Below are 18,156 nucleotides of genomic sequence, written 5' to 3' on the forward strand. Positions count from 1 at the left end.
AGGGGCAATGGGTTAAAACTTAAACAGGGGAAGTTTAGATTGGATATAAGGAAGAAATTCTTTACTGTAAGGGTTCTGAGACACTTGAATGGGTTGCCCAGGGACGTTGTGAATGCTCCATCCCTGGTGATGTTCAAGGACAGGCTGGACAGAGGCTTGGGTGACATGGTTTAGTGTGAGGTATCCCTGCGACCGACGGGGGTTGGGACTAGAGGATCTTCAGGTCTTTTCCAACCCTAACTATTCTATGATTCTATAAGCTGGACACACTGAAGCAATCTGTACTTTATTAAAAAAAAAACCAACAAACAGCTCCAGACACTCCCTACCTTTTCTGTATGAATTTATGCCTGAATACAGTATTTATTCACAAACTCCTTTGCAAGAAAAGCTACATAGCTTAATTAAAGTAAGAAACCCCACAGATTTTCATATTTACTCTTGCCTGTTTTTTTTTTCCACACACCCCACAATAAATACCTATGCAAGGAAACTGGTGAATGCTTTGGGGAGATGACAGGTCTAAAGAGGCAGGTAACTGAAACAGATCAAAAGCAAGTATCCTGTAACAGCCATTGGTTCTTTTTAATATTCTAACATTTAGTATCACTAGCTTATCTCTTACAACAAGGTGCCCCTGATAGGATCAGAAAACGAGGAACAAAGTCTGATAATTTACACAAGGTACTAGGAACAGAAATCCTAAAACGGAAAGCTATACAAATACTTGTAAAATAGTACTTAGGCTCCTGTGTAAGGTCTAGGTTAATAATGGATCCAAGAGCGGATAATTTATCACCACTGATTTAAAGCACATTCATTACATTAAACTACCTTAACAGTCTTCTAAGGACAGCAGGAAAGAGAGTACCAAGTTGGGCAAAATTAAGTACAACACACTAGAGGGAAAAAAAAAAACCCAACACTTTCTGTAGGGTCATTGAAAAGCATCTGACATGACAGTGGACTTTTTGGTTCTTTGGTTTTGTTTGTTTGCTTTGAAACAAACCAGAAATAGAAGGAAAACAACTACTTAATTTGATTTAGATGCATAAAGAAAATTTATCTTATTTATCACCACCAGTAAAAATCAGAGGGAACAAACAGAATAAAGTTCAGTCTAGCAAGGGTTATTTCCTGATCTCAGCTATCACAAAGCATGAATTTAACTGAATTTTCCTGATGTGGGCTAGCAACTCAGAGAAATGCATTATATTTCCAGTCCTGCAGGCTACTATCTGCTGCCACTACTACAAACCATCCCCAAAGTAAAGGTATCAAAACTACACTGATCATCTACCCACTTTCACAACCCCAAGAAACACACAGCAAGTCTTTGAGAGCCACAAGTCACATATCTTAAGAACCCAAAGAAGTTCCAGGAATCTTTCATAGGCAGGAAGTATCAGTGGTTCCCAAGGGGTCTACTACTGTGGTCTGATGTGACCATCCTTCGACATGCAGCTGGTTCCAGGAGCAATACAATGATGTCTTTAGTAGAGCTCCTTACAGTTCACCAGCAAAAAAAAAAATTAAATGCAATTTAATTAAAAAACACAAAAATGCACAACCAAAAAAAATCCACTAATATAAACAAATACAAAACCAAACAAAAGACAATCGAACAGAAAAAAAAAAACCACCACCAAAAAAAAACTAGCCTACAAACCACCTCCCCCTTAAGAAAACAACCAACCTAAAAAACAACAAACACTACTCCTGGAGGGCCGACATCTGGATAGGTGCACTGCCTGTATCACAAAGACAGGACTTTGTCTTGAGGAATGTGAATTTTGAAACTCCCAGAACGGTGGAACTGAATCTAAACATACATACAAAAGGTATCTATCAGCCAGTTCAGATAGAGAAGGAACAAGACCTGGATAAAATCAGCAGCAGTCCCAAAGCCAAAACAGAGACCATATGTACAAGAAAAGCTGTATCGTGAATTTATAATTCCTTCTTTTAGCTGGCAAGGTTTCTAGACAAAAAAACACTTTGGTTTTGATACACATTCTATCTGAACTCTTCCAAAAGAAGTGAAAAGATGCTTTTAACTTGTATTAGGAGAACTTTTCATGCTTAACTGCAATAATCCTGATAAAGTAGCAACTTACTAACCAAAAATACTACTTCTAACAGAAGTGAAGAGCTTGCTTTATCCACTAGCCATTCACAGCAAGCTCTACGCACAGTTTCCTTTACCATTTACTTCTGTTGATCTCAAGAACTCCTGTGTACTAAGTATGTATCTACGTATGTATAGTTTTATGTATATGCTCTCTCCTGCTACATACACACATTTTTATTAATATTATCTATTAAATTTATTCAAAAAGGAAGCCACCACATAGAGGTAATTATGCAAACATGCTTGGAGAATTTCCGTTTTAACTCCTGCTTCTATTTCTTGAAAGCAATAAACTTAATTCATGCCTTTCGATTCATCTTTTTTACCTTCAATGGAAAGTATGGATTTGTATAGTAAATTGAAGCCTGCTGACAAAATCTTTAGTCTCAACTGCCTTCTTTGGTCCATAGTCTACTCAATCCACAAAGTGAATTAATTAAAGCCACTGAAATTAGTATCTTCTATTAAAATCAGCTTTCAAGTGTGCAAAGACTGGGCAAAGTCCTTAGTGTGAAGCAGCTGCTTTCTGCTTAGTGCACAAATAGAAGTACAGTTCATTTCAGCCAACCACTTTGCAGTTAAGCTGCACTAAGCACATCCCTTTAAACCTCCAGAGAAGGAAGGTTTGCTTAAGTCCTCTATACCTTGTTCTGCAGGAAACGTAGGAAGAGCAAAGAGATGGGAAATCAGATTGTTATTCAATTAGTACCACTCACTTCTGCAGTCCCTGTTCTACCTGGAGCTTGTCTTGCACTTCAGGTATAACTGCCCTTCCTTGCTGATTAAGGTTTCTTATTACTACCTAACTAGAATGTATTTACTCGTATTTAAGTTTGCAACAGAATGCTTTCAAGATCACTACACGAGGATGCTTTGCTGAAGAGTCAGCTTCTCAAGTATCAATATCAATTTTTTGTGTCTATGCTTACTTGCTATCCAGATGAACAATATCTGTGATACTTTACCTTAAGCTATTTAAAAATATGCCAGAATAGTGATTTCAAGTAAACAAGAAGCTGGAAAGTAGATTCCACTGTAATTATTGCACAGAAATCAGCACATCAAGCAAGAATAGTGTTTACGATAGTCTGCAACGTCCATCATGCTTGGTTCTAGTATTGATTTTTATAGGTTCAGGGGTTGCTGAAATAGGCAAGGAAAATTCAAACAGCATGGTCAGTTATGAAAATATATGAAAATACAAAAGATGCACTTTTTCACCTGTAACAAAACAGAATTTCAGGCTCAACTAGCAGCAAAGTTGTCTGCTCATTTACCAGTCAGATGAATAGATGCAATGCTGTGAAGTAATGTAGAAGTGTGGCAAACCGTCCATTCCTTTCACACACCTCAGAAATAATTCACCTTCAAAGCTAGTCACAGGGAACAAAGGATAGTTACGATTCTATGCTACAATGCTGACCAGTGCATAAAATTGAAAGTTTATGAACAGTTCCTTCTCCAGCCCTCCTCCTAATGAAACTACAGGCTTTCCACTACTTCTGCAAGTCATGGTGTTTCCCTAAAATAATAAAATGCAGTATCCATTCAGCCCTAATCCACTGCTTCTTGTAACTTTCTAAAGTAATGACAATGGCTCCCCTACATCAGGCTGTATTTAATTGTTATCAAGACTGACTCCAGAATGACACCTATGGACATTTACAGCACACATCAAAGGGAAGTGGATAGTTTTACTGTACTTGTAAAGTGTCAAACTTGCAAAGTGACATAAACTTCTTATAGTTATCACCAATACCGCTATTTAGATTATCACTGTTTTCACCTTCATCTCTTCTTTTCTACCAATTCTTGGAAGTTTCATCATCTTTGGAGTTTATTCCCAACAGCAATTCTCAATTACTTTCTTCACTTGTTCCACTTCCCTCCCTAGCATCCTGTATGAAATAGGACAACTAGAAGCCTAGGAAATGTAATTTCTTACCAATCTCTACTTCCACTCTGCAGAATTCACATTTCCACATTTGAAACCTAAATACAGCAATGCTTCCCAAGTTATAGTTAGCTATCTGTCTGCAGCTTGCTAAGGCAACTCTCCTCCCAGTACAAACTACCTAAACTTCTGGAAACTCAAAGAAAAGGAAAGGAAAAAAAAAAAAAGAAAAAAAGAAGGCTAAACAGGGAGAAGTCATATAAAGATATTCCATACACATCATACTCCTTTGGCCTTTGGCAGTAATTATTTTAGTAATGGAAGTAGGCTAGACAAAACCAGCTCTATCATTGAAAATGGAAATCGTTGAGCTTCCATTTATAAAAACAGTTTCCTGATACTACATGGCAAACATGAAAATAAGCTTTCCAGGACTTGCCTGTGTACTAAGCTATGGGGTTAATGACTGATATAAGCCTAGGAAAAATGTTTTTAGCTTTTAAAAACCTGATAAAACTTTAAGATGTGCTCAGCAAGACATTTAAAATGAATAACAGTCTTACTTCCCAGGCAAGTGTCAAGTTTGAGTACTATGCATCCTCCCCATAGTTAGTTCTAATGATGTTGCTGTGAACTGCAATGTTTAGTTGGCTTAGTCTTAAGGATTACTATAGCTTTTAAATAACTTTGATATACTAATGTTTATGGGTAGTCACAATTACAGAGTGGTTTTCCAACCTATCTTTAGCAAGGTAGCTTGTTTCAAGTAGTAAGAAAATTTACACACATAATCATCAGACTTGTCCCTGGTAAATCTGCATTTGTTGAACATCTAAGAGTTCAGAAGAATAGCCTTGCTCACACTATTTGTTCATGTTTCTCTTCTCACCTGATAAGGCTTTACCCAGTTCCCCTGAGCCACCCCTCTTTCTGATCTCCAGTGAGAGACTCAAAGACAGATGGGTGGATTAACAGCATGTTCACAAACACTTCTTGGGAGTCTAAAACCACTTTGCAAATTTACTTCAACTTAAACCTTCAGCATTTACCGTATTTCCAATTTTAGAAATCTAAACTGTAGCAGAGGAGTGATGTGAATTTTTGAACCCTAATTCAACCCCTCTAAATTGGCTGTCATCCCTGGATGCAGGAAAGTTCTAACCAGGCTCTTTAAAATGTGAACACTGCACATGCTACAAAACTAGCGTTCAGCATCACAGGACTGATTTTTATATTTAGTAAATCAAACAAACAAATAAAAACCCCAACCCAAACAAACCCTAAACACAACCTCCCCCCCCCCCCCCCCAGTGACAAAAACCCCCAGCTGGGAAACTGGACTTTCACTTCAGAAAATAAATAAATGTCAACACTTATATTGCTCTGACAGCTCTAAAGAAGGAAAGGCCATGCAGGCTGAGAGTTGTGGTTGTTCAGCCTGGAGAAGAGAAGGCTCAGGGGAGGCCTCAGAGCAGCTTCCTGTGCCTACAGCAGCCAACAAGAAAGATGGAGAGGGATTTTTGACAAGGGCATGTAGTGACAGGACAAGGGGGTATGACTTTAACTGACAGTGAGAAGATTTAGATATTAGGAAGAAATTCTTCACTATGAAAGTGGTGTGACACTGAAACAGGTTGCACAGGGAAGCTGTTGCTGCCCCATCCCTGGCAGTGCCCAGTGCCAGGTTGGACTGGGCTTTGAGCAACCCTGTCTAGTGGAAGGTGTCCCTGCCCATGCAGGAGGTTTGGAACTAGATGGTCTTGAGTGTACCTTCCAACCCAAACCATTCTATGATATAAGAATCATAAAACACTCTGTATCAAGAACAGATGTATTTATAAACAAGTCACTACTTCACCTTTAGAGATAGCATATGTAGGGTTTTATACAACACATATTATGCATATGTGCCTTGCACTTCATAGACAGTAGCTTTATTTTACCATTCAAATAGAATGGTAAAGACACCTCAGACATTCTTTTTTCCCCCCAAAAGAGCAATACTACTCTGTTGGATGCCGACACAATTTTAATACTATATAAACTTTACTACATAAGGTGCATACAAGCTCATTACAGTCCATCACTGAAGCGATGTGAATGTAACAAGCAGAAATGTAAACTGCAAGAAAGCATGTGCAGTCCTCCTAACTAGGTCTGCTTGCGAACCAGGAAGCTTTGGCACCAAGTTCAAATATAAACCAGTTTATAATAATATAGGAGAATACATAGTCAATTATAACTGAAACGAGTAAGTGCTTACCTTGACTCTCCACTACTGTTTCTTATGCTTTCTTCATCGCTGTGCAAATTCATTGTAAATATTAGTAAGTTCAAAAGATAAATAAAAGACCACTCTGGTTACAATGTGGATATCTTCTTGGTACTCTGCTTGTTTGCCAAGTCAGGTGTTTGCTCTAGTGTTCTTTGTGTGTATTCAAGATTTCTCCTCAAATACCTAAAACAGTAAAGAAAAACACTGACACAATTTGAAAGCACGTCTGCATCTAAAAAGAAACGAAAAATAACATGGCAATATAGATGGCAATGTGCGCAGAATAGGAAATGGTATGGAAATTACATTCTCTTTAGCACTGCAGGGTAAGAACAGTTTACTACATGTCTGCACTATATCGTGTGGTTTAACTTTTGCCATACGACTGACTTCAGGACAAAGGGGATACAAATTTTAACAAAAAACTGCTCACCTGAACACAGACGTAAAACGACATATATATTCTTCAGCTAAGATCTGCTTAGTAAAATGTATTCAACAGACAAAACACAGTGGAAGCATTTCCAGATACATAATGCTTACAGCCGCTTGTGGGCAAAGGCAGGAAGAAAAAGACTGTCCTGTTTAAAACAACTGTCTCCACTAAATCAGACCAGCAAAATCCCACAGATGGAATGATCATTATTTCACATACAAGCGCATCTTAAACCAGATCACTGCAGTATCCCATACAGCTAGATATGTTTAGGTTCACGGTAAATGGACTGCAAGCATAAACTCACTGATAATCAGATAAAAAGCACCGCCTCTCACAGATTTAGTGATGTGAAAGCGGTTAGAGTGTGTCCTGCTAGCTGCCTGCCCCGAGGCGCTCTCCTCTAATATGTAACAGCCCAGCCGCAGCTCACCGGGTCGTGGCAGTGGGGAATGCGTCGCTCCGCGGTGGGAAATACTCCGTGCTCAGGCATCCAAGCAACTCCGGCCACCAGACAAAGGCGACCAGGGAGGGGAAAGTAACAGAAGGCAGCCCGGCAACTCCGCAGGGCCCGCGAAGCGACATCGGGGACCTCGCGGCGGAGGAGGCGAGCCAGGCGGCTCCCCGCGGTCCGCCCGCAAGGCCGCGCTCTGCTTAGTCGCCTGGCCGCACGCTGCCCGTCCTCCCGCGCAAACACCCCCCTCGCTTTCGGGCCCGGCACCCGGTGAGCCCCGGGAAGCACCCTGAGCAGCGACCATAACTTTCCCCCTTCCGCGCTTTTCCCGTTCCGCGGTGATCCTTCCTGCAGGGCTGGAGAGCCCAGGCCGCCAGACCGTGCTCCCGCAGCCTCCCTCTGCAGCTCTCGCTCTGCCCGCCCCCAGGGCGCTCGTCTCCCGTCCCCAAAGCTAGCTCTCCGCTGGCAGCGCGGCCCTGCACAGGCGTCGCTCCCAGCCAAGGCTCCCTGGCAGCGTCTCCAAGGCCGCCGCTGTCCTCCATTCTCGCTTTTCCCGGCGCCCCGCCTGGCCAGAGGAGAGCCAAGGCCGCTCTCCTGCCTCCAAGGCGGCTCTGCGCTGGCTCCGCCAGCAGAACCAAGCGAGAGAGACTCGACACCGGCTGTCCGCTGCGGCCCTCGCAGCTCCCACTCTCCGCTAAGTGGGCCCAAGAACCCACCCCGCGCCGGGCAGCCCTTCCCCCCGGACCCCGCCCGGCAGCGAGATCCATCTCTCAGCACCGCCCGCCCCCCCTTCCATCTTCGGAAGCTGTAAAACTCCCGGCCGGCGAAAGGGAAAGAAGCCATGGCGGCCTCTGCCTACCTTCGTGCGCCCAGCCTGGCGAAGCCTTCCCAGAGACTCCCCTGCCCGTGACTGCGCTACGCCCCGCGGGGATGCTCGTACCCCAGCCTAGGGTCGGGGGCTGCTGCCGCGGCGGGCCCTGGGCCGCCGCTCGTCCCTCTGGCCGCCGGCTCCTCGTAGCTTTGACGCGGTAGACTCGCTCGCCCGCCCGCTCGAACAATGGGGCCCCGAACTGGGCAGGGAGGGGCGCAGAGAGTACCCGAGTGAGTGTTGCGCCGCTCTGCTCCGCCACCGCTCCTCAAGTCCTCTCGACCGCCGCCATCATGCCGCTTCTCCACTCTGCCTCCCCCTCCCGCGGTCGGATGGAAACCCCGGGCGTGATGTCAGCCGTGCGCCCTGGGACCGACCGGCAGCAGGAGGAGGAGGAGCCACGGCCGGGGGCGACAGGCAGCGCCGCTGGGCCTCTGGAGTGGTTGGTGAAAGCAGGGTGGGCCTCTCGTTGTGCCGGGGGTTGGTGGCAGTGCCCGCCCTCTGTCCCTCCTTCCGTCCCTGCCTGCCGCACGGAAGGAATGTTGAGGCCGGGACGGGCCCAGCTCCCAGCCGTCTGTGAAGGCGCAGGGCGCGGCCCGACCCAAAGGGACTCCATGACCTGAGCGGCCCGGCCGCCCGTTACTATTCTGCGGAGCGTGGGTTGTTGGTTTTAGTTTTTTTTTATTATTTGGTGGGGGTTCTCGGTGTAAAATCGCAGCCCGGCGACAAACACGACCACGTTTCTTAGTCTAGCTACACAGTTGCAAGCAGTACGGGAAGGAAGGCTCCGCGCTCTGCTGCTGGGAGGACGTTGTCACCGTGAGGACTACCCCTGGGGGGTAGCTGGTCTTCCTCTTTCCATTACAGAACGTAACGGTCGCTCTTTTCAAAGCTATTGATGTTAGCCTTTTATTTAACATGCATCACGTTCGTTAACAAAAAAAAAAAAACAAACCCTCAAAACAGCACCCCCCCCAAAAAAAAACCACAACTAAATCCAAACCACCACGAACCCTCCAAATCTGAAATACAACACACAAGGAAAAAGGTTACATAAGTTGTGTGTCTGAATTTTCCCAGAATGGCAAAGAAAGTGGCAGCTGAGTGAAAGAGTGTGCTGTAAACTCAATGCCGCAGCCAACCTGTCTTCTCTTCTTTGGAGGCACACATATGCAATTACACTCTTGTCACCTAAGAGGATTGTGGGGTCACTGCTGACATCTGGCACCAGACCTTTGGACATTTATGTAGCACCCTGCAAGAATGAAAGAGGTCAAGGTCAGCATGAAAACACAGCTTGGCCATCAATGAAGGGAAGGTTGAAGGAAGCAAGTTGCTGTGCAGGTATACTAGAGGAAGGTATTTACAATAGCTGTCAAATCAGTTCCAAGTTTGAAGAGTTGTGTTGGCTAGGAGCCCACATCTGAGCCACAGTCAGTCAGCTGGAGACCTCTGGGGCTTACAGCTTACCTCATGGTTGCTCTTCCAGGATAAGCAAAGCTGGTTGCTTCAGCACTCAGTGGAGGGTGGTCAGCCAGTGTACCTGCCACTCTTCATCTGAGTTGCTGCGGTTTCCTAGATCTGCACCTTCAGCCCACCAAGAGGATTGTGGGATTGGTTGCCATGCACAGTGACTCGCTGCCTGAGAAGCAGCAGGGGCTAGACAAAGATTATATACCAGTCCAGCTCTCAAGCACCATGTAGGAGTGTACCCCAAAATCCCAATGGTGTTTTTTCCCTCCAGAGTTAAAAAAAGCACCAGGAATTGCTTAGACAAAAATAGCTTCAAAGTTTACAAGAAGGTTATGTTACATTATTGTCCTTATCGAAGCACTAAAATTTGACTAAGTCAGCTTAAGAGAGAATATTTTTTATGACAGACAATAAAATAAATTAGATAGACAAGAGTGCTGCAAGATCAATGTTCTGAAGTTTAAATCAAGACAGAATGAAAGTAACTTTTAAGTTAACAAACTACTCTGATAAATAATAGGATAATTAAGGATAGAGCAGATTCTAATGAAAGGATTTTTATTACTATTAGGAGTTTCTACATTTTAAGGAAAGAAAGAGTAGAAAGCCACTGCCTTGTTCAACCAGAACAGATAGGTCTTATTCAGAAATTGTGGACTTAAGCAATTACCTTCAGCAAGCAAGTGATAAGACCAAGCTGATAATTTCTAATACATGATAGGTGTTAGGTGTACAAATTATATGAATTAATGTGTGACTAATTTGAGTTACATAGCTAAATAACAGAAGTTTTCATTGCATTTTACAGCTGATTGCAAAACTCACACAGGTCAATATAGATATTTAAATACATAATTTACACCTTTAATATTAATATGATCCACAGAATTTATAATAATGCAACCACACCTAAATACAAATAAAAGGAAATACATGAATTTAGCATCCCTTTCTGTTTACAGCATCCCTTTCTCTTACAAACTACAACACTGTCTTTTGGAAGATAAATAAAAAACACTTAGGGAAGAAAGGAGATGGGAGAACAAAAAAAAAAAGAGAACACCAACCAAAACCAAGCAACAAACCAACCAAAAAACCCAACCCAAAACTAAATAAATTCCAGTTGCTTAGCTACAGAATTCTTATTAACCATTCAAATTCTTGTTAACCATTAGACATCAATAAAGAAGGCAGATGTTATTAAAATTCCTCTATTTTTGCTATCAAACTTCCTCTCTTTAAGTTCCTAATTATTCAGAGATCCAGTGACTTTCATCCTTCTCTTTTTTTTTTGTGTTTCCCCCTTCCACTACCCCTCTGTAAGACATCATGTATAGAAAATAGCTTTATTCTGCCAGAAAATATCTTTCCAGGCTGCTGCTTTGAGTCATGTGCATAATTTCTTTTTTGGTACATATTGATTTTTAATTCGTATTAACATCAACAATAGTAATTAGCTTCTATTAACAAATGAAAATACAGTATTCCCATAGGTCCAATAATTTGCTTTAATGATTAGTACAGGAATTAACAAAACTTACTTATTCTTTCAGGAAAATAATTGAAGGAGAAAGTCCAGTTTTTCCATTTCACATGCCAACTACTAATTTGTCTTTTGTATGGTTAGAGTTACTGTTGTGACAGTATCTACATTTAAATATTGATCATACTGCACATACGTCGTTTCCTTTGCAGGTTAAGGCCCCAAATCTTCAAACATTTGAAGTATGAGCACAATTTTCTGACAGTCTTCCAAGAGCTTAGGGCATCTTCTTCATTGAGAAGATGGTGATGTTCTGCAAGATTGTCTTCATAGTAGGAAGATATGACTGTACGTGTATTAAGTATATTTGTAATAGCTTATTTTAGATATCAAAAGTAATTGACTTTGATCACATGGCAGAATGGACACTAGCATAAACTAATAATCAAAGTTGTACTAGAGAATTTTTACCAGCTCTCAAGACGACAAAATTTTTGTTGCATGCATGCATGTTACATGTTACATGCATGTCAAATTACATGCAGTTACATGCATGTCAGATGTCATTGGAGAGCTGCTTTGTGGTTGCTAAAAGGTTCTGGCAATGCTGGTTTAGATTAATTAAGTGATGCACATACACTCGCATCTGCTATGAACACTTCTGCCGGAAAGGCATTTATATGTAAACTTTACCATAATCTGTTACTATTGGGTAGTCTGCTATATACAGTGTATCACCCCTCCTTTCCCTGCCTCACATCTCCCCAGGACTTCAACACTACTAGTTTTCCTATCCTTTTTCATATCCAAATTAGGAACGTTAATCCTACCTCCTTTCCAATGAGGAACAATCCTTAGGGTTTGGATTTTTTTCCATTTGCATGATTTAGTTAGAGGTGTGACATGTCTTTCTGCTTTCTGTCTGTAGCAGACATGCTAGGCTGTGTGCTCACTACTATGCATTTTTTTTTTTCCTGAGCACAGCAGTTAAAAATACTAGCCTACACTTTGCAACCCAGGAAATAACCTCTGTTCCCTTAGTCTTCTAAATACATCACAAAGTGCTGCTCCCCAGGATGTACCTTCACATGCCCTTTCATTTGTATTTGAGAAATGTAGGTGCTTCTGATTTGGAAACCTCACTTGGAGTCTCTGCAGTATGAGGCAGGCTTAAGATTCAAGCAGAATAAATTTCTGTTTCAGGAGGATACAAGTTGAACTTCTAATTATGAAACTTAGAAGAAATCAACATTTTTAGTTCTATTTTACTTATTAGGCTTCTTCAATTTGCTTCACTTAGATTCTTTTGCTAGTTTCTCAGCTGCTTTGGAAATCCCCTTTCAAGGTGTGGTTTCACAATGGTTTAAATTAACTGGAGTTAGAGCTGCTGTGATCTGTGGCCATATCATCCAAAACCTACCCTACTCAAAGATGCTTGCTTTCTGGCCACTTCAACTTCTTGACTTAGGTCACCACACAGCTATGTGTGGAGTGATCCTTGTGCAGTAAAATAGTAGCAACAATTGTTACTTAGACTGGTTAAAAATTGCTGCAACAGTGTCTGGAGATCTTTCTCCACATCCCTTTGGGAGAAGGATTTTCCTTTTGCATCACAATTTATTTGTATTGCATTTTTAAGCTATTCTTTTTTTTTTTTTTTTTTTTTTTAGGTAAAGTAAGCATGACATTCTTATCTCAGCAGCATTTCAGACTGTAAGTAATACTGATTTCTGTTACACATAGCTTTTAGTCTGTATCAAGAGACAAATACACATGACATACAGTGCTTTAGGAACAGGTGGCAAAGCTTTTTGTTATTACAGAAAAGCTATCACCTGTGGGAATAAGCTGCCTTTTTCTGAAACTCAGAATATGAGATGCCAGATCCTATCATCTTCCACGAAGTGAGTGATTTATTGTGTCTAAGGTGTCACTGATTTACCCCACCTGTATCCTCTGGCCTGTTCTTGAGTTGTATTTTTCCTTGTAGACAAAACATGATCCAAGTTAGGTGTGCTGTTACTCAGCACAATACATTTAAGTGTATCTGTTTTCAGGTTATTTACCTTAATTTATCTTTTTAGTAATGGTAGTGGTTCATGTTTATCAAGTATCTTTAAAGGAAAGATTTATCACTTTTCTAGTCTTAATATTTAGAAACTCTTCTGGACAAAGAAGCTTTCTCCTTTTTAAAGTAGTGAAACCTTGAATAGTGATCTAACAGACTTCAGTGAGGCAAGATAGACTCAATAAATACCCTTAACATTTGACTCTGTGCTAAGTTAGGTACTGGTTTCTCCCCTTTTTCTTATCTTCTCTCAAAACAATTCCTCCCAAACCCTTAATATTTTGACTTTCCTTCTTCTAATCTTCAGTTACTTCTTAAACAAGTCCTGAAGAGCTCAAAGGTCATAATGCTAGATATAATACACAAACAAACATCTTCTTTCTGCTCAGTAGGTGTTACCAGGCATAGCCTAGTTTGCCTGTTTTACATTCATTTTGTATCCCTACTGTTATTTTATTTCATTTTGCATTCTCCCCTCTAAGAAGGCATCAACAGCAATTTATATAGGTAAACCAGTCATTATCCTGTCACTTAAATACTACATCCTTCCTGCTGCTTCAGAGTTTTCAGAGTACTCATGTTAGACACCAGTTTAGTTAATCCATTACTTGCTCTCTTCTCTTCACACACAACTGATCAGAAGTAGTTATTTCAAAACAATTTTGTGCATAGATACTTACGTCATAGTAAGATACAAAGTTTTCCTAGCTTTAAATGCAATTAATCTGTAGATACTTAAAATGCAGGTAGACTTGTTAACTGCAGTGCATGGAAGAAAAGATTAAAAAATCCTAGTGGCTGGTTAAAAAGTTTGGCCAAATTTGGCCAACTAACCATAGGGTTTTTAAAGTAATTTATTTATAATTTTTTTTTAATTATTTATGCAATCCCTTAAAATATGTAGGTACGTGAGCTTCAAGTAAATTAATTTCAAGTTTCACAAAAATGTAACAGCTTGCACTGGTACAAGTGTATACATAACATTTCTTAACTATAGGAGTTTAATTATATTGAAGAACAAACTGATAATTAGACTAGTATAATTCAAGACCTTATTTACACCTCATATAAAGTACAATTAAATAAACTTTTTACGAATTTCTGCTTTGTCTGAACAAAATATCTGCATGTGATTGGAACAACTGAACAGAAACATTGGATCAGTGCATTAGCAAAATGTTTTGCTGAAAAGATCGAAGAAGCAATTAAAACAATGACAATTTAATGGTTCTAATGAGCTTTAAAGTTAATATCCATCAGAACAGCTAAGTTCACACTTTTCTCTAGACTGCTGTTTTGTTCGGTCTATCCAAATTACCATTGATTTGTTGGAGGCATTGCTGATGGTAGGAAGATGTAACTGTACTAACGATGACACCTACAAAGTTATGGTCTGTATCTGTCTCTCATACATGTATATTACATTAGTCTACAATATAAGATAAAGAAAACTTTAAAAAGCCAAAATAAATACTGTAAATGCCCAGGTGAAATGAATAATTCCATGTAAAGATCTATGTTTGAAGCAGCCTATACTTTAAATAGCAGGCACTACTTGAGGCTGGAGCTAATTTCAGTAAAGCCTGATAGGTAGCTAACATTTGTAGAGCTTTTATAAATGGACCAGTATCTTCCTAGTGTATTAATACTAACTTTGAGGCTCTGGTATCATTTGTTTTCAAATGCGCTCACTTTTTGAAGTGATTTAATTAACTGATTTGAAATTTGCAGTTGAAATTTGCTTTCTAGTTCTAATTTTAGTTGAAAATTAGCTCATAAATTGAAAATTAACAAATAAATCACTGGCATATCTAAGTTTTGGCCAAGATCAAAGGAATCAAGAGAAGCTGAAAAAAGGTGGGGACTAATCATCAAGGAAATATAATTTCAGCGTATTGTAATCTCCAAGCCTTACTAAGGCTATTCAGTTTCCATGTGATAATCATCACAATACACAACCTAGTAATACCTCATCTGTAGCCGTACAAATGGTTAATGCTGCAATTGTGTTTCCTGGTCCCATGTACCAGCGCAGTTCTACTGTGGTTGGCAAGCCATTGCTGAGCAGCAACAACATCTTCAAGCTGTGTTACCACTTGCCACCATTTTTCCTTCGGGACAGGTTGTACTTTCTTGCAATGTTTATTTAGCGCTTCAATTACCTGGTAAAGTATATGGGCTTGGTAGCAGTATCCACAATGGGATGCAGTGTATTTTGACTTTTGTCTATCACTTTGAAAAATCAGTATCTTACTTCAAAAGAGCACCTTCTTTTTTAGAATCATTCAGGCTTTGAAGGTAAAACTGTAGCTGGCTACTTTTTGAAAAGAAAACATGATGACATGAGCAGTCTTAGCCATTAGTAGACACCTTTTTCTTGTTTACAGTGACACTAGTTACCTTTGTTGCAGGTTCACAGTGTACCTGGCAGTCTCCACCTACTTGAAAGAAGAAAAACAAGCAAGTGTTCTGGAACAGCTAACAAAGATCTTTGTTTCTGCAAACTTGTATCCTCTATACCAGCCAACCCAATCTCTGTTATGTTCACTGATCTTTCCCACTCTTTAAAACCTCAGGTTCTTTTACACCACTCCTAACTGTGCTGTGCTGCTGGGCAAGGGAAGGCAAAGCAAGAGGAGGCTATTTTGACTTTCTTGGATACCAACTGAAACTGGGGGCATTCATTTAGGCCTCTGTTTATTACCACAGACTTTATATTTTCTATGGCCCCACTACTTCTGATAGACTAGGTTGAACTTGCTAGTTGATTTTGAAAGTCATTGCAGAAGCAGATACGGAATGAAAAAGTAAATAAAGTCAACGCAACTCCATGTTTTTTTTTTCTTTAGGAAACGCTACTAGAAGAAGGGTGCCAGTAATGTGTGGAAAAGAAAGTAGCCAGTCTTCTGAAAACTCTTTCTGGTGTCCACTTGCAAAACACCCCTAAAAAAAAAATCTAAGTTTAAAGTTACTTAAAACATCTCTTGAACAAACAAAAAATGCCAGCTCCTATATGTAGACTTCAGCTATCATGTCTGTTTTAGAGGGCTGTTATATTTGTAGGGTAGATGGCCTTCTTCAGGATTTGCAACAGCAATATCATACAGATTTTGTTCATGTAGCCCCTTTCTTGCTTTTCCTGTTTGCATGCTGTGCATTGTGAACTTCTGGTAGACTCCTTCCTGATCAGCCCTCCCAAATTCAGCTGGCTGTCCAGTTGGCCTGGTTGGTAGAGCATTGGCCAGATATGTATATATAGCTGCAGCAAAAGGCATAGTACTAGGTTATGTGTCAGGGAATATGCACCTTTGCTTAATAAACTCCCTCCATAAAACATTTTCTGTGCTGTAGACCTTGCTTTGTGACCATGTATTACAGGGACTCTGCTTTTTATTTGTAAGAATTATTGTTATGTGACTTTATGCCTAAAATGTCATTTTTTTGTAACATATCACTGTAGCCTTAGATTTTATAATTCACTGGAAGTTAAGGGACATAAAGTGGCATACGTATAAGCCACTATATATATCAATATATTTACATCTGGAGCTTTTGTTTGCACAGCTATTTCTGCCACAAACCTCCCCTATTCATATCCCAACTCAACTCTTACAAATGCAGACATTTGGAGCTTCCCCTTAGCTATAAGAATGCTACTCTTATCCATCAATTTAACAAATCAATGTATGTTACACATGTGTAGTTGTTAGCCAGAAACTTGAATATTGTACCTCTTGCATACTGGAGTAATGCAGTTTTCTCACTAGAGTAAGTCTTTTAGTACTTTTAGGTGTAAACAAGTTTATAAAAAGTGACTGGCTGTTTTCAGTGTTTAGACTAGTCAGTCTTCAGTTTAGACTAGGTCTGAGAAGGGTGAACAGCTGACTATAATTTGAGCATGTAGAAGTTCAGCACAAAGCCAAGGTTAGTTTTTAAGCCTATTGCTAATGGGAAAAATAGACCAAAGATATTAAAAGAATCATATGTGAACTGTTTATTCCAGCTACTAAAGGGAGGGTAAACAGGAGCTCTGTCTGAAAGAGGAATCATCCTTCTGCACTTGACCATATAAAACACAAAACATGCAGAGGTCTATTGGCGTGCGCTATATTGCTGTATATAACAGTAACAACTAGGGTTACACTCACAGAATGCACTTTGGTGTAGAGATTATACAATCATAGAATCATAGAATAGTTAGGGTTGGAAACGACCTTAAGATCATCAAGTTCCAACCCCCCTGTCAATGGCAGGGATACCTCACACTAAACTATGTCACCAAAGGCTCTGTCCAACCTGGCCTTGAACACCGCCAGGGATGGAGCATTCACAACGTCCCTGGGCAACCCATTCAAGTGTCTCAGAACCCTTACAGTAAAGAATTTCTTCCTTATATCCAATCTAAACTTCCCCTGTTTAAGTTTTAACCCATTACCCCTTGTCCTATCACTACAGTCCCTAATGAAGAGCCCTCCCCAGCATCCCTATAAGCACCCTTCAGATACTGGAAGGCTGCTATGAGGTCTCCACACAGCCTTCTCCAGGCTGAACAGCCCCAACTTCCTCAGCCTGTCTTCATACGGGAGCTGCTCCAGTCCCCTGATCATCCTCGTGGGCCTCCTTTGGACCTGCTCCAACACTTCCATGTCCTTTTTATGTTGAGGACACCAGAACTGCACACAATACTCCAAGTGAGGTCTCAACGAGAGCAGAGCAGAGGGGCAGGATCACCTCCCTTGACCTGCTGGTCACGCTTCTTTTGGTGCAGCCCAGGATACGGTTGGCTTTCTGGGCTGTGAGCACACACTGAAGCCGGCTCATGTTCGTTTCCTCATCAGCCAATACCCCCAAGTGCTTCTCCTCAGGGCTGCTCTGAACCTCTTCTCTGCCCAACCTGTAGCTGTGCCTGGGATGGCTCCGACCCAGGTGTAGGACCTTGCCCTTTGCGCTGTTGAACTTCATGAGGCTGGCATTGGGCCACCACACAAGTGTGTCAGGGTCCCTCTGGATGGCATTCCTTCCCTCCAGCGTATCAACCAAACCACACAGCTTGGTGTCATCAGGAAACTCGCTG

At 41.0% G+C, this 18,156-nt stretch overlaps 1 long non-coding RNA gene across 1 annotated transcript; it reads right to left on the reverse strand.

The window, feature by feature from the left end:
• Positions 1 to 1,018: 1,018 nt before the first annotated feature.
• On the reverse strand, positions 1,019 to 8,509 carry LOC134171236 (uncharacterized). Its single transcript, XR_009967552.1, has 3 exons — positions 8,131 to 8,509; positions 6,289 to 6,483; positions 1,019 to 1,505 (listed from the first exon to the last, which is right to left on the reverse strand). It is a non-coding gene; the product is annotated as an uncharacterized LOC134171236 (long non-coding RNA).
• Between the last annotated feature and the right edge of the window lie 9,647 nt (positions 8,510 to 18,156).

Source organism: Pezoporus occidentalis, unplaced genomic scaffold, assembly GCF_034315485.1.
Source record: "Pezoporus occidentalis ecotype Australia unplaced genomic scaffold, CSIRO_AGI_Poc_V1 ctg1116, whole genome shotgun sequence".
In the NCBI taxonomy this organism is placed as follows: Eukaryota; Metazoa; Chordata; class Aves; order Psittaciformes; family Psittacidae; genus Pezoporus; species Pezoporus occidentalis.